This window comes from Octodon degus, unplaced genomic scaffold (assembly GCF_000260255.1).
Source record: "Octodon degus isolate 3935 unplaced genomic scaffold, OctDeg1.0 scaffold00091, whole genome shotgun sequence".
In the NCBI taxonomy this organism is placed as follows: domain Eukaryota; kingdom Metazoa; phylum Chordata; class Mammalia; order Rodentia; family Octodontidae; genus Octodon; species Octodon degus.
Genome location: NW_004524667.1, coordinates 2,002,513 through 2,013,144, shown reverse-complemented (window position 1 = coordinate 2,013,144; position 10,632 = coordinate 2,002,513).

Below are 10,632 nucleotides of genomic sequence, written 5' to 3'. Positions count from 1 at the left end.
TTATTCTACTAAGCCATCTCCCTGGCTCCTCAAGGTCCTGAGTTCAATTCCTGGTATCAAAAAACAAAACAAAAGCTGTAGATTTAAAAAAAAAAGCCTTAAGATTTGGTGAGATTACAAATTATAAAGATTTATTCTATATTCTTTTTTTTACTATGTTAAAGAGAATTAAATAAAAATGATACAGAATTTCAAAACAAGATGATAGGGAATTAACAATACTTTTGTGAAGTATTTTTTCTTCATATGATAATGAAGACTTTATTAGGAATTGGAATAGAAGTCATTTGTTTTACAATCTGGAAAAAACAAAACAACCTTGCATATATTTTTTCCATGTCCTAAGAGTTTGTCTAAGGCTGAACTTAAAGGTGGTGAACAAATCATCATGGCAAAAGAAACTTCTAGGCAGTTCAAATTTCAGGCAGTGGCAAGGTATTTCTGGCTGGTTTATATCTGGTAACTTAACTAATTTGAAGACAACATCATGCAACACAGAGGCCTTTGTTGATGTGCAGTATTATTTTGCATATTGTTGTCTTCAAAGTAGTTGCTCAGAGTATCAGATATAGGCATGTAAATTTGATCAAACAATAAAAGCACTAACTGTTCCTTTCAATGACCTAATAGAAATTAGCAGTATGATTATCTTAGCTATCTTGTGTGTATGTGCATATATGTCTATCTATCTTCCTATCTTTCCTTCCTTTCTCCTTTCCCTCATCCCAGTTGTTCTTTCCTTTTGAGCAGTTTCTTCCCTTTTTGCAATATCTATTGTACCTTTTGGATGTTATTTACCCTTTCAGGTTCTTATACTAGGGAGACATTATGATATTTATAGATGCTAGTGAGATTTATTTCACTTATGAATATGGTCTCTAGTTGCATCTATTTACTTATAAAAGACTCAACTTTATTGCTGAATAATACTCCATTGTATAAAAATAACACATCTTTTTCATCCATTCCTCAGTTGATGGGCACCTGGGTTGTTTCTAAGATATAGCTATGACAAATTGTGCTGCTCTAAACATGGGTGCACATGTATCGCTGTGATATGATGATTCCATTTCTTCTGGGAAGATACCCAGAAGAGAAATAACTGGGTTCAATGGGACCTCTAATTCTAGTTTTTTGAGGAATCTCTACACTGATTTTCATGGTGGTTGTACCAGTCTACACTCCCACCAACAGTAGAGCAGGTTTCTTTTCCTCCACAGCCTCTCCAGCATTTGTTGACTTCTTGATGATAGCCATTCTTTCTAGGGTGAGATGGAATCTCAGTGTTGTTTTACTTTGCATTTCTCAAATGACCAGTATTGTTGAATATTTTTCATATATTTATTTGCTATTTGTATTTCTTAATCTGAGAAGTGTGCATTCATCCTAGATGCTCATTTTTGGGCTGGGTCTTTGAATTTTAGGGGCTTGATTTAAAAAAATTCCTTCTATGTTCTAGATAGAAGTCCTTTGAGAAACAGTCTCGTGGAGTATAACTCTCCACCAAAGGGTCTGCTACTCTGTTTTGTTTTCTTTTTGTTTGTTTGTTTTTTTTTTTTTTTTTTTTTACAAGTAATTAGGTGTTTTGTTTTTTAACAGAACCTTTTCCAGAGTGCTTTTAAAAAATTTCTAGACATCCATTCAAACGTTCTTTTTGTGACTCTTCTTTTTCTGGGATTCTTATAGGGCAAAATTGGTACTTTCACATTTGTGATTTTTTTCTCTATTTTTTTTTAAATTTAAAGTTTTATTAAATAAAACACTAAGAAAAAAGCCACCAAAGAAAACTACAGCCTTCAAGTAATCATCAAAAGAAATCCAGATGTGGTGAGAGATTTTGACATATCTCCTCCCCATCATAGATTCTGACAAACCTCTTGTCCTTAGAGGTAGTCATTAAATTATCACTAAAGACACGTTACGCAAATGCCCTGACTCCCTAAGTCCTAACCATTACATCTCTTAGGTACACTGCCCAGAGGACACAGATGCCTGTGCAGGAACAAGGTTAGGGGGCCATTGGGGGCAGCTGAAGGAACTTATCTTCCAAAGACCGAGCACCTTTCTATGTGTGTTCAGGACAGAGCTAGTGTCTCCTCCCAGAAAGATGGAAGCCCTCAGAGCATTTCTCCTGATCCCTCCTGATTTCTCCTAAAGTTCCTGCCCTTGGACTTGGGGGAAAGCACAGCGAGTGTCACTTCCACAACCCGGGCTGCACTCAGGCTCCCTTGGAGATCTGGTCCCCTGAGGTTCTAGGCAAAACTGGAGAGTAATGACCTCATTTTGTGGCTGCTTCTCTGTCCTGAGCAGACAATGTTAGAACTCACTCAATATTAGGCCTTTCTGGATTCAATGACAAGGATTACTTTGAAACAAAGCCTCTGGGCAGTGAGACCCTGTACCAAATAAATAAATAAATAAATAAATAAATAAATAAATAAGGCCAGTGAGATAGCTCACCAGTCTAAAGCACCTGCTTAGGCAAGCTTAGGCAAGCGCAGGGACCACGGTTTGATCCCCAGCACCACATGTCATGCCAGCCCCACTCCCAGGGCAGGCTGAGCTGGCCACAAATATATATATATATATATAATATCTTTTGAAGAGGGTCATATGATCTTCTTCCCTGTTGTTCTCTTCTTTGGCTTTTGAGTACAGATGGAAAGAAAAGAAGAGCTCATCCATTTTCCCAGGAGGCCCTTGGTCTCTCTGGAACTTTGACATAAAAAAAAATTCATCCATAGTAGATGTCAACAGATGAAAGAGCAACTCCTGTCTGCACCCCAACTTTCCTGCCTTTCCCTGAAGCTTCCCAAAGGTAGAATTTAGACTCGAGTAAATCCCAACGCACCACCCCTCCCGAGTGAGCTGGCAGTCAGAGAATGCTTAGCTCCACAGGCCCTCTGTCTGCAGGCTGGGTTCTAATCCTGCAGCTGCCTGAGAGCATTCACCCCCATCTCCTACGGCGGGAATCATGAAGCCTAAGCACTGAGCTGGACACTTCTTGGGACAATTTTCACCTGGTATTAAGGGTGAAATAGCCTTCCTGTAAAACAGCTCCTCTTCTTTGCAGATACTAACAGCTGAGTTTATGAAATACTGCTTTCGTGTCCTCTGTCCCTTGAAGACCTCCACAGCTCTCAGCAAGCCTCAAACCAATTTAGGCCTAGGCACACGGATGGGACAAGTGAGCAGTTTTTCTTCCACTGATCTATCAGTGTGAAGTGCAGGCTCCCTCTGCAGTGTTTTTTATTTTTTCCTCAAAATTTTATTGATAAACATGGCAATGAGACAGTTTCAAATCAAATCAGAAGTACAGTTTCAACAAATAATACACTGCATATATTCTTCTTAGTGGTTAATTGCTGTACAAGATGCGGACTTGAGATCCTATTTACAATTCTCTATTTTTTTTTAATGCAGGATCTCACTATGTAGTGTAGGCAGGCCTTTAACTCTCTTATTTAGCCTACGTTGGGCTTATACTCAGTTGTCCTCCTTCCTCAGCCTGCTCAGTGCTAGGATTACAGGCATGCAATACCATACCTGGCCTAATTTGTATAATATTTATTTATTTATATTTAATACAGAGTCTACAGGGTCTTACTACACAGATTGGACTTGTAGTGATTCTCCCTGTTTTCAGCTTTCCAAGAACTGGGATTACAGGCGCACACCATCATGCCATCTCAATTGCCATCTCAGGGTGCCCAAGGGGTAGGGCCAGCACAGCACCCCAGGGACCAAACCCTGGTTCCTGGGTCTGCCTAAGTAGGCACTTTAATTTGCTGAGCTATCTGGCTGGCTGGCCTAATATTTAAAAACTAGAAAGAAAAAAGAAACTAATTCTAACCTTGCTTCTGAGGTCATCAACTAGCTGAAAGCTCTAAGATCATCAATGATCGCTGGACACTTAATAAAGAGTTGAATTCTTCATCCAAGAAAATGTTCTTCTCATTAAATTCTATACCACTACTTTCTGGTTTTCCTCTCATTATGTAGCTTCTCCCTTCTCAGTTCTTTTGCAGTTTATACTCTGTATTTAGTGTTTAAATACTGAAGTTCAGAGAGTTTGGTTTTTCATTCCCAACTCTATGCTTGATTCACACCTAGGACTTCAGTTGCATTCCACACACCAATGGGTTGTTTTTTTCTTTACCAATGGATTTTTAATTATAACTCCATGTCAGATTGTTTGTCTAAATTCTAGATCCATTTATTTCCTGATATCCCCATTTGGTATTATGGAAACATCTCTGACTTAAACTATCCAGAACTGAACTCTAAGCTTTCTCTGAACCCTCTCCTAAACTGTTCTAAGGTGTTTTTCTACATGGGTCATCACCTTTGTATTTATTCTTGATAATTCCTGTTTCCTATGCTCCATCTCTAGGTCCTATTGTTTTTATTATCTGCTATGGTTTGAATGCTGGGCTCCCCTCCAAAATTCATGTTGAAACTTAATCTTCAGTGAAACAGTATTAAGAGGACTGGCCCTAAGAAGTGATTTAATCACATAGTCTCTGTCCTCATGAGTAGAATTAGATGCCCTAGTTAAAGAGTTTTACAGAAGGAGTCAGCTCCTTTCTTGTTCTTTTACTGCTTTGGCCATATGAGGACAGCACAACAGCCCTGTCTTCTGGAAGATATAGTCACAAGCTACTATTAATGAAGTAGAGGCCTGGCCATTACCAGACACTGAGTATGCTTCTGCCTTGATCTCCAACTCCCAGCCTCTAGAACTGTGAAAAATTAATTTATGTTCTTTATAAATTAACCAGCCTCAAGTTTCATTCTTTTATAATATAATGAAATGGTCTGCTGAAGGGCAAAGCAGTCTCTTCCAAGTCAGTGCGTTTTCCTAGCACTCCATGCACCCTGCACTGCTTCGGTTCATATTATCCTTTTCTGATGTAGCTAAGAGAGTCCCTTAGAAAAGAAGAAAACAAATAGTGTGTGACTTCTTATTCAACTCCAATAAAACTACTGATTTTAATTAATTGAGTTCTTTTGAAAAATTCAGGATATATTCATAATCTGATAAATCTAATAAAAGTGTCTTTTTCCTCGGATGAAAAGTTTTCAGAACATGTTTGGTTCTTGAACTCATACTTGAAAAAAGCTTATGCATTATCCTTGGTTAATGATAGGATAATAATGTGCAATAAAGATTAAAGGTCATCTGTCAAATGTAACTTTTAGCTAAAAACCTTTTGAGATCTGATATGGTTGATAAACAGAGCGAGAGAGAGCTGTGAATTACAAGAGCCTCCTATTGGACAGTGGCTTCTTGGGTCATAGCCCAAATGTGTTCAAATCCTGAGTTGTCGGTTATTTCTTTGTTATATTGCTTCAGAGTGTACTTTATCATTCTATTGTTCACAGTAGATCAAAATGACAGTGTTCACTGTGAACAGCTTTGGGGGTTATTATGGGAAAGTGCTTATTTCATGAACTAATTTCCTTCACTGCCACAGAGACCCAAGTCAGTGTTTCACCCAGTTGGGAAGATATGGATAGTTTCTGAGAATGATCTAGCGGTGGGAGATGATAAAGTGCTCATTGTCAGAAGTGTAATGGTTGTCACATTATGAAGAGCTGTGTTATACTCACTGCGTCTGTGGTTAGGCATTGAAGAGGAAAGCATTTTTAGTCTCTTTGTCCTCTAAGACTTTTAAAAGTTCTAGAATTTTAGAAACATGCATTAGAAATGACCCATCCAAAGTATTTTTCAAGTTTACCAAAGATTACCATGGCAACTAAATTACTGCATGACTAAAGGAAGTGCATTAAATGATGTTTTTCAGCTTATGTACAAGTTGCTATTTGTTAAGAGAAAATGCCAGGGGTTAAGATTATCATGCTTTTTGTAAAGGAAAGGAATGAATGTTCTCTAGCGGGGGTGTTGCTTAACAATGTAAAGGAACTGTGTCAAAAACCTGCACATGGATCTTCATGTAAGTGCCTGGTGATACTCATAGAATGAAACTACTCAACTGCACATCATTGTTCTTTGTGCATGACAGTCAGGCAGGCAATTTTACTATGGTACAGTTTTTATGTGATCTGGAGGTAGTGTTTTTATGTATATTTTGGTGTCTGCCTATGTTCTGCACATTAAATTTCATGTCCTATTGACTGATTTTATTTTTCATGACTTGAAAGTGGAAGCAAGTATCTTGTTATGCCTTGTTACACATTTTTGGAGGATGTTTATATAATTGGTACCCTGAGATTTCCCTTGAAGTTTATTTAAATAAAAAATTTTGATTCTTTGCCATTTATTTATTTTTAGAAAATCTATTCCTTTGTAATATATTGAAAAAAATTATGTTTTACAGTAGTGGGAAGTTTCTACTTGATCACTAATAGCAACAATGTTATACAAAACTGAAGTTTTGTCATCTTCTAAGTTAAAGTGGTTACAGTATGTGAGGTATGTATCATTTCAACCTGGATCCATTTAGTCCCATATCCAGGTAATTTTACCCCTTGATTCAATGGGAAGGACACATTCTTGTGGTTGGAAGAGACTTCAACAGTGATGATACTTGACCCTCCCACACCCACCCGCCCTCAATTCTGGTACTTTTCACTCACAATGCCACTATTATCCCCAGAGTCAGCTCATTTGATTGGATAGCAATAAGGTTTTTTTAAAAAAGTCTTTATTTGGGGTCTAGGAATATAGCTCAATGTTAGAACTCTAGTTTAAAAATATAAAAAGCCCTGGATTCAAACCCCAGCACTGAAAAAAAAAGTTTTACTAAACTAAAAGCTGCTACCATCATACTTCCACTTGCAGGTTTTTATTTTATTCTCCAGATCAATGAAAATACATTATTCCAACAATAACAAAGATTATAGATTTCCAATTCACTATTTAAGTGTTGTTGGATAAAGACTAAAGTTAAACAGAATTTGGCTGTTTGGACTACAGATTGAAGAAGCTGATGGTCTTGTCCTAAGTTGAGAATATCTGTCCAGTTTTTCCCAAGTGAGTTTCATGTGTGGTTAGGTCAGTTTATAAGAATAAACGATAATTAGCCAGGAAACATACAAAGGACTTGGGACTTTAAGATGCAGAATTTGGTGTTAAGTCTTTGGCAACACTGAATTAACTGGAAAGTTGATCAGTACATTTACTAAGAGATTTCATAGTCTAAGAGCACTGAGGCATCTTAGGGTCTTTACTGAATTTCCCGTTGCTTTGCAACTCACCACTCCTATGACTGCCACTTAGACTTTGAACTCCTTGTTGAACAGTTCTTCCTAGGTTTATTTGAAAAAAAAATCTATTTCCCTATAATTTTGGCTTGTTAGTCCTACTTCTTTTGTCTATGTAACAACCTTCAAATATTTGAACACAGCAACTCCAAGTTCTTTTTAAGATAACTCTTCTCAGAGCTAGCCCTTCTTTCTGGTTGTTAATATTTTGAATGAAATAAATCCATGAAAAATTCATTGCCATGTGTTTTGCATTGTAGGTGCATAAAATATTCTTTCTTTGAGAATCTTTTTATTTTATTTTAATTTTAATGTATTTAGTACAGGGTTTACAGGATCTCACTGCACAGATCCGACTCATAGTGATCTTCCTGTTTTCAGCCTCCAAAGTGCTGGGATTACAGGGGCGTGCCACCATGCCCAGTCTCAATTGATGTCTCAGTGTGCTCTGGGGGCAGGGCTGGCATGGCACGCTGGGGATTGGACCCCAGTCCTGGGCCTGCCTAAGCAGATGCATTGGTCCACTGAGCTTTCTCGCTGGCCTGAGAATCTTATTTTTGCCAGGTATTGTATTTCACACTACAGCCTTTAGAATTCAGTAAATTAACAGATATTTCACATATAATTTTCTTAACAATTTCATGAGGTATGTGTTATTAATGTCTCTATTTGATAGGTAAGATAATGCCCAGAGGTGGATCAATATGCCTGACTTGTTGGAGCTGTTATTTCATTTTCTATCTTTTGAAGTCCAATTCCATGATTTTGGAGTCTAAATTCCATTCTACACAATATAATTGTTCTAAGTTGTTTAGGAGCCTATGAGAGGGTCTTAGATCTCAGCTACATGCAGCAAGAGCAGAACTCCTTTTGTATTGGAGATTTTACTTCTGATATTGTGTCTGGGTTTCTCCTAGTTCTTCGGTCGGTACATCATACTATAGTTGAATAAACAATCCCCTTTTTTCTTAATACATATATGCTTGTGTCAGTGTATGTCCTTCCAGTTATACTCTTATGACTTACATTTTGGATAAGAATATAGAAATTTTCAGTTATATTTATAACATTGATCTTACTATTGATAGCTATTCACTTAAATTCTACATTCAGACATCAACACCATTAACTTCTTGTCTTCATGTCACAAGCTGATGTTCTCTGAAGTTTTGGTGGTTAGTTCTTGATTGTGTTTTTAGTTTGATAATAACTAAAAATATGATAAAAGGTTTTGCTGTGTGTCTGTCTGACTAGTTATCAAACATAGCTGCATATTCTTGGAGCCTACCTTTGTGGCAATACTTTGTTGTCAGCTGATAAGAAATGAATAGAGAAAAATAATGCACAAATGATGTATTTTATTCCTCAATGATCATTTGCCAGCATGGAACACTGTTCAAAGGCAGGTTTCCCAGTAGTAGGAATGTAGTGGATGGGTTGAGTTATCATATAGGTGGCAGGCTGATGGGTTTGTAGCACCATATTGACCTTGGCTATTTTCAGCAAAATATTATGTGTTGTATTACATCAATTCAATCTACCTTTTACTTGATTTTGTGATAATAAAAGTAATAAACTATATACTAACATTAACTATGTGTGCAGTGCATTGCATGGATTATTTAACTTATCCCTAAAGTGATTTACATAAGGGAGAATATTATCATCTCTTTATCTCTCTCTTTTTTTAATAGATGAGGAAAACAAAGTCTAAGAAGTTTTTTTAAAAAGACACCATAAATAGTGGAACTAGGGCTTGAACTCAAGTATTCTAGTTTTTTTGTTTTGTTTTGTTTTTTAAGATAAGGTCTCACTATATAGTTCAGACTGGCCTTAATTCATTATGTAGCCTAGGCTAACCTTGAACTCACAGTAAACTTCCTGTTTCAGCCTCCTGAGTGCTGGGATTACAGGCATGTGCCACGGTGCTCAGCAGATATTCTGATTTTAGTATCCAAGTTTTAGCTATTCTGCTTTAGTTATTTAGCAAATTTATTGCAAAAATAAATAGCTACAAATGATGACACATGGTTTGTTCTACATTTGTTTATACTGAAGTAATGTCTGATAAAAATTTATGCTAGCTATAGACATTAAAATATTTTTACATTTTCAGACAAGATTATTACATATATTTGATAAACTTTGTCAAGTATATTTTATCAAAATCTATGATGGGCAGAGCTCAATGTATGACATCTGTGGGGATGGAAATTGCTGTCCTTGGGCTGGAGAGATAGCACCTGCCTGGCAAGTGCAAGGACCTGAGTTCCATCCTCAGTTCTGTGTGCTGTACCAGCCATGGAACCCAGTATGGTGGAGCATGTCTGTAATCCCAGTCCTGGGGAGGTTGAGGCAGGAGGATCATACAAGGCTGAGCTGTGAGACCCTGTACCAAATAAATAATTTTTAAAATTTGAAAAAAATTGTTGTCATATTGCAAAAAGATATGGATGTGGCTTCAGTTTATTCTCTGTACTCTAAGCTGGTTGAGACCAGTGCAGTGACATCAGCACACATCATCATGTTTACCACATCATCATGTGGTCCTATAAGATAACAGAGTTGGAAATCTATTGCCTAGTGATGCTGTAGCCATCATAATGTGCTAGCATAATGCATTCTCTATGATTGTGATGATGCTAAGGGAAGTGCACCTGCTGTGCTGCTAGCTGGGTATAGCACTTATGATTATGCAGAGGATCTAATACTTGATAATGACTGCTAATGGTTTATGTACTTACTGTACTATATGTCTATCATAATTTTAGGCTATATCCTTTCCACTTATAAAAATTGTTTACTATTAAACTGTACATTATGCTATGTTGGTAGAGCCTAAGATATCTTCTGTGCCACATCTTTTTTTTTTCTTTTTTTTGATATTTTTAGGGAAGGGTCCATAGGATGTTCAGGGTCTCACTACTAGATTGGATTTGTAGTGACCCACCTGTTTACAGCTTCCCGAGAGCTGGGATTACAGGATTGTGCAACCACGCCCAGTCTCAATTGCCATCTCAGTGTGCTCCGGGGGCGGGGCCAGCACAGCAGGCCCAGGGATTGAACCCCCGGCCCTTGTGCCTGTTTTTTTTTTTTAAATTAATTTTATTGATAAAGAAATAACAATGAGACAGTTTCAAAACAGGTTATTAGGACAGTTACAATAATTAATACATTACATATTATTGTCTTTATAGTAGTAATTCATAGTACAAGATACAGACATGATATCTTGTCTAAACACTAGTAGTACAAAATTTTCCTTTCATTGAACTAAGAGAAAGTAGCTGTATATCTATTCTAACTAATTTGTATATACAGATTAATATATATTGCTCTGTTGCCCAACATTCAGTTTTCTGACCCCATTCCACGTTCTCCTGTTATCTCTCACACATCTCACAT